Here is a 7,395-nt window from a genome sequence, read left to right on the forward strand (position 1 = left end):
CGAGCGCGATGGCTCACACCTGTAACCCTAACACCTTGGGAGGCTGAGGCAGGCAGATCTCTTGAGCCTGGAGGTTCAAGACCAGTCTAAGCAACATAGTGATACCTCATCTCTACAAAATATTTAAAAAAAAATTAGCTGGGTGTGGTAACACACACCTCTAGTCCCAGCTACTCAGCAGGCTGAGGTGGGAGGATCACTTGAACTCAGGAGTTTGAGGCTGCAGTGAGCCACGACTGTGCCACTGCACTCAAGCTTGGGAAAGAGAGTGAGACCCTGTCTCAGAAAAAAAAAAAAAGAAAAGAAAAGAAAAGAGAAATTCTCATATGACAACTCATTCTGGCCTTCCAAATGAAACCTGCCTTCCCAGGCAGTGCCTTATTTTTCTAGGTATTTTCAGTTTCTATCAATCCTTTTAGATAAACTGACACTGCTGTGTTTTGTTCTCTTAGGACTCTGTTTCTAAGTAGATTGTGTAACTCAGTCTATGCTAAACTGTTATTATTTATTTTTTCCCTTGGACATATTTATAGTACAATATAGTTTGGCCCTAAAAACAAATGTTCTCTTCCCAGGAGTCGTTTACCATTTGACTCTCAGGTTTCTAGCAGGCCATGGGGCAGACAATTTTCAAGGGTGAAAGAGCGAGCTTATATCTCAAGTAGGTAGCATGGGTGGTGTGGTCTGGGTTAGCCCTGTCTGCCTCAGAACAGCAGTCAAGAATCCTTGTCCCCAGTCACTGCCCCAAATTCTATATGCTATTTTTCTATTATTAATTAAAGAAACATGGACTATGTGTCTCTATGTATTACTTCATTTTAACCAATGCCACATTTCTGTGTGGGAGATATTATCATCCTCATTTTATAGATAGGATCCCCAAGGGCCAGAGAAGCCAAGTAACTTGCTCAAGTGTGACTGCTAGCAGGTGACCAAGACTGTGATATGGATTACAGTTCATATCATATCTTTTCAGTCCAAGTTTAATGCTCTTAAAAAAAAAAAACAGCACCCCCCTTCTTTTTCTTTAAGAGACAGGGTTTTGCTTTGTCACTCAGGCTGGAATGCAGTGGTATGATCATGGGGGTCACTATAACTTCAAACTCCTGCTTTGGTCTCTTGAGAATCCTCCTGCTTTGTTGTCTTGGGAAGCTAGGACTACAGGTGTGCACTACTATGCCTGTGATTTTAAAAATTTTTTGTAGGGATAGGGTCTTGCCACATTGCCCAGGCTGGTCTCCAACTCCTGGCCTCAAGTGATCCTCCCACCTCAGCCTCCCAAAATATTTGGATTACAGGTGTGAGCCACCGTGCCTGGCTAAGACTTCATTTTTTAGGGCAGTTGTAGGTTCATAGCAAAATTGAGTGGAAAGTACTGAGAGTTCCCATAGTCGTTGCACACCCACAACCTCCCCTACTATCACCATCCTTCACCAGAATGGTGCCTGTTACAGGGATGAACCTAACTATTATTATTGCCCAGAGTCCATAGTTCACATAAGGATTTGCTCTTGGTGTCATTCATTCTATGGGCTTTGACAAATGTACAGTGATATCTATCCATCACTGTAGTATCATACGGGGTAGTTTCACTGTTCTAAAAATCCTCTGTGCTCTGCCTATTCATTCTCCCTCTCTCCTAACCCTGGGAAACCACTGAGCTTTTCACTGTCTCCATAGCTTTTCCTTTTTCAGAAAGTGATATAGCTGGAATCATACAGTATACAGACTTTTCAGATTCACTTTCTTCACTTAGTCATATGCATTTAATGCACATTTTAATACAGCAGATTCCTCTTGGGTTCAAAAAAATTGCCCTCTATGATCCAGAATCAGAATGCAATTAAACATTCCTAATTTTATTATTGTAATGTATTTGTCTAATGGACATTTATAAGATGCCTAATTATAGCTGATATATATAATACATAGCTGCACATATAATATGATTCCATTCATTCTGACTTCCCTCCCCCAGCCCTCAACCTTTTGTAAAGATGGACCCCCTCCTAAGTCCATAGCAACAGGACTCTGAGCTGGTGACTCCCTTATAAGTAATGAGGGTAAATGTAAGATAAACAAGATGGGGAAAAGAAGCCAGAGAGAGGGAGGGGACTGCAGACACAGGGACATGGTGACCTCCGATTATCCAAAGCTGTTTCTCTAATACAATTTTGTGCTACGACCGCCTGCTGTCTACAGTCTGCACACTGCCTTCACTCCTCCTAATTAAAGCCAGCAGGCTAGGATGGAAAAAATAATCTCAAGCCAAGAGGGTGGGGTAGGGAGAAAGCAATAGCTTCTTTTCTTTTTTGGGGGGAGATTCTGAGCTTGTTCTAGGCTAGGTGAAGCTGCCCCAAAGGACATACCCAGGAAATTAAAACCCAGGGTGGTCAAAGGTATCATTTGAATTTACTGCATTCCATTTTGCTGAGGCCTCTGGACTGTGGCTCAGCATGCTGGAAGAAAGGGAATGACAGATGAGGGAAACTTAGACTTTGTCAGGCTGACATGAGACATGAGAGTCTGCATGACATGATAGTCTGCATGACTCTCCTGGCCCTAACTATTCGTGGAGTCTCAATGGGAGGAAATAGGTATTCAGGAATAACTGCACTTGCCATTACTCTCCTTTCTTTTGTCTACTAGACTACTTGGTGGTTCTCAAATTTTGGTGGACATTCAATCACCTGTGTACATTCTCTCACTGCTATAAAGAACTATCTGAAACTGGGTAATTTATAAAGAGATGAGGTGTAATTGACTCACAGTTCTGCAGGCTGTACAGGAGGCCTGGTTGGGGAGGCCTCAGGAAACTTACAATTATGGCGCAAAGGCGAAGGGGATGCAAGCACATCTTCACATGGCAGCAGGAGAGAGAATGAAGGGGTAAGTGCTACACACTTTTAAACAACCAGATCTTGTGACAACTCACTCACTATCATGAGAACGGCAAGGGGGAAAACTGCCCCTATGAGTCAATCACCTCCCACCAGGTTCCTTTCACAACACTGGGGATTACAATTCAACATGAGATTTAGGTAGGGACACAGACCCAAACCATATCAACCTGGAAGACTGATTAAAACACAGACGGTCAGGACCCACCCCAGAGTTTCTTTTTTTTTCTTTTTTTTTTAGATGAAGTCTCACTCAGTCACACCCAGGCTGGAGTCCAAAGACGCGATCTCAGCTCACTGCAACCTCCACTTCCTGGGTTCAAGTGATTCTCCTGCTTCAGCCTCCTGAATAGCCAGGATTACAGGTACCTGCCATCATGCCTGGCTAATTTTTGTATTTTTGTAGAGATGGGGTTTCACCATGTTGGCTTGGCTGGTCTTGATCAGGTCTGAGGTCTAAGGTCAAGATCTCCTGACCTCAGGATCCACCCACCATGACTTCCCAAAGTGCTGGGATTACAGGTATGAGCCACCGCACCCGGCTTCACCCCAGGGTTTCTAATTCAGTAGAATCAGGGTGGATTTCAAGAATGTGCATTTCTAAGAAGCTCCCAGGCGATGCTGATGCTGGTGGTCTGGGTGCACACTTTGAGAACCAGTGCTCTAAACCAGCTGTTCCCAAACTTTCACATGTATGGGCCTTCAGAATCATCCATTATTTGATTTTCTTGGTTGGCATTCACAATACATGGAGCTGAAGTGTGCTTGCAAGAGACAAGGTTTTCAGTGCAGGGCATTCTGAGCTAACATGATCCCTCTGTCAGCAGGCAGTGATACATCCATCTACAAAGCCCTGGGTGAGGGAGTTAAGCTCCTTTTAAATCATGTTGGAGTGGGACGGGCGTGGTGGCCCATGCCTATAGTTCCAGCTACTCGGGAGGCTGAGGCAGGAGGATGGCTTGAGCCCAGGAGTTCGGGGCTGTAGTGCACTATGCCTAATGGGTGCCCATACTAAGTTTGACATCAATATGGTGATCTCCCGGGAGTGGGGGGCCACCAGGTTGCCTAAGGAAGGGTGAACTGGCTCAAGCTGAAAACGGCGCAGGTGAAAACTCCCACGCTGATCAGTAGTAGGATCACACATGTAAACAGCCACTGCACTCCAGCCTGGGCAAGTCACAAAAACCCAAAAATACACAACATGTTGGATTGGGCAAGGAGGAGGTTGGGGTTGAACCTATTTCCACTATGGGATAGCAGAAAGAGCGTGTGTGGTTAGAGAGTTAGTCAGATTTGTTCCATTCAATTCCTAGCCCTGCTTCTTATGGTGAAGTAGCATTGAATGTGTTATTTAACTCATTTGTGCTTCCATTTCCTATTTGTAATTTTTTTTTTTTTTTTTTTTTTTTTTTTTGAGACAGAGTCTTGCTCTGTCGCCCAGGCTGGAGTGCAGTGGTGTGATCTCGGCTCACTGCAAGCTCTGCCTCCTGGGCTCATGCCATTCTCCTGCCTCAGCCTCCCGAGTAGCTGGGACTACACGCACCCACCACCACGCCCGGCTAATTTTTTGTATTTTTAGTAGAGATGGGGTTTCACCGTGTTAGCCAGGATGTCTCGATCTCCTGACCTTGTGATCCACCCACCTCGGCCTCCTAAAGTGCTGGGATTACAGGCGTGAGCCACCGCACCCAGCCCCTATTTGTAAATTTTATTTGTTCCACAAATATTTATTAAGCACATACTGTCTTTCCAGCTTCTGGGGATACAGTGGGTAAGAGGACACAGTCTCTGACTCATGGAACTTATACTGGGAGGTATAAGTCTGCTTGGGAGGCTTAGGCAAGAGGATTGTTTGAGCCTAGGAGTTTGAGGCTGCAGTGAGTCATGATTGCACCATTGCACTCCAGCCTGGGTGACAGAATGAGACCTTGTCTCAAAAACAAACAAATAAACAAACAAACCCTCCCTGCATTTGTATCCCCTAAATCTACAACAAACAAACAAAAACTAAAAGTACCTTAAAAAAGAATATCTTACCATAATTTATGAGATTTTAAGGGAATGGTTTGTCTTTTCTCCCTGAGCTGTTCATGGTCTCACCTCTAAGGTATAAATGGCACATCATTTGACTCTTTCCTTTGACCAGATTTGATGGAGAGAACAAGGTAAAAGCATTGAGGGGAGGGTGGAAGAAGAAAACAGTTCCATACTTTGCACCCTTGTAGGGAAAGGACATGGATTTTGCTGCAAACAGGCTCAAGGTTGAATTCTAGTAACTCCACTTAAACTTTGAGCAAATTTTTTAAGCTTTCTTTGTCATCCATGAAATGAAAATACCACTACTACTAATATCTATTTTGTAGGCCAGGAATGGTGGTTCATGTCCGTAATCCCAACACTTTGAGAGGTTTGAGGCGGGAGGATTACTTGAGGTCAGGAGTTCAAGACCAGTCTGGCCAACATGGTGAAACCTTGTCTCTACAAAAATTACTAAAATTGGCTGGGCATGGTGGCAGGTGCCTGTAATCCCAGCTACTTGGGAGGCTGAGGCAAGAGACCCACTTGAATTCGCCAGGTGGATGTTGCAGTGAGCTGAGATTGTGCTACTGCACAATCTGGGTGACAGAGTGAGACCCTTTTCTCCAAAATACACCACAAAAAACAAAAAACACAAAAACCTATTTTACAAAGCCATAGTAGAAGAATGAATAAGTTCTGGTCTGAAGTATCTACTCAATAAATACTTATTATTTGGCATGTTGTTTAGTGCCTTTTTCTTACCACTTTCCTCTCTGTTGATTCCTCTCTGCTCAGGTGAAAAATTTCTCTGCTGTCTGGGCTTCACCTTTTAGGGAAGAAAGATATAAGATATTATGCTAATTTGCATTAAGGTTTGGGGCACAATAAGTCACATGGTACCTTTCCCATGAATGTTACATTTTAAAAGGGAGTATCCCATGGAGAAGGCAATGTTTAACATGCACGCTGGAATTTCAGGCTTCTACAGCAAAACTAATTTGAAGTGATGGTGGGCAGAGGAGCTTTACTAGTATAGGTCAAAACACCTCTCAAGATCACTGATTTTGTTCTCATTCTTCTCATTCCTGGATCCTAGGTGGTGGGTATTTGCACTGTCTTTAATTGCCATACTCATAGGGTCGAGGGAGGCCTTTTTATCTGGGGAGTCAGGCAGGCAAAACTCTTCCTGGGCCTTAACAGGTTTTATTAGTTTCTGCCCAGTCATTTGGTGGTGTTGGTGCTGGAGGCAGTATGTGTATGTGTGTGGATTTGTAGTTGTTTATTACTCTAGTGGTAGAAATGGGGGCTATGGGCCATGGTGAAGTGGTCGGGCAGGGAAGGCTCCAGAAAGGAGACATTCGGGCTGTCTTTGAAGGAAGAACTGGAGTCCAGCAGGCTGGAAGGACATTTCGGGCAGAAGCAGGAGCACGAACAAAGGCATTTACTAAGAAAGCATCCCTTGGGATGGAGGGGAGGGCTGGAGTATCTGCAAAGCTGCTGACCTCTGGCCCTGGGGGGTTCCCATCCCCACCCCGTCCACTTCATGGCCTTCCAAACCACTGTGCGGTTAGCAATTCATTGTCTTGAAGGACAAATGCATTGCCCTTTCTTTACTTTAATGCTGCATTCTTTAGGTGTTGGGTCCCACACAGCCAAGGCTTGGGGACTCTGTCTGTCCACGCACACCTTTTTGAGAGGCAAACGTAACCTTTTTGGTCCCTGGGTGACTAACCTCTGTGATTGTTTTGCTCATTTGCTATAAATGACTATCTCTACCACTTGGTTAATTATGTGATTACAGCAGCCAGTGACAAGGAGAAAATTAAAAATCCATGCTGCATTTTCCATAACACTTTATTGCTCTATGCAAAAGAGGGCAAATGCAATTTAGCTGAGCTGCGGTGAACAAGAGCTGCTTCCTTCCCCTCGTTTCAGCCCCTCCCTCGTCCTCCCCTGGAGAGAAGCTGTGTTAGCAGATGACTAAAGCTGGGAAAAGAGAAGGTGTGGAAGGAAACATAAATTACCATTATCCCTGACAATTCTGGACAGTGCCACCCACTGAGCAGCAACTCAGCCAGATATTTTCCCCTGATTTCAGGAAAAGACAGTAAGTTGTGGGCTTCTGCTAAGTGCATTAGTATAGAACAAGGTTTCAGCTTGGACTCCATATTTGATCTTTATTTCTTTATGATGTCCTGCTATAGTTGTGCCTCTTCTGAAAAATCCAAGATACAGAAAGGGGAGGCACTGCTAATACGGAGCGAGTACAGTTATTGGAGCCAAGACACCTGAGTTCTTGGAGTCAAGATATTCTGCCACTACGCCAACATTCAAATTCAGGAAATACAGAGAATGCCACAAAGATACTCCTCGAGAAGAGCAACTCCAAGACACATAATTGTCAGATTCACCAAAGTTGAAATGAAGGAAAAAATGTTAAGGGCAGCCAGAGAGAAAGGTCGGGTTACCCACAAAG

The sequence above is a fragment of the Mandrillus leucophaeus genome, unplaced genomic scaffold (assembly GCF_000951045.1).
Source record: "Mandrillus leucophaeus isolate KB7577 unplaced genomic scaffold, Mleu.le_1.0 Scaffold761, whole genome shotgun sequence".
NCBI lineage: Eukaryota > Metazoa > Chordata > Mammalia > Primates > Cercopithecidae > Mandrillus > Mandrillus leucophaeus.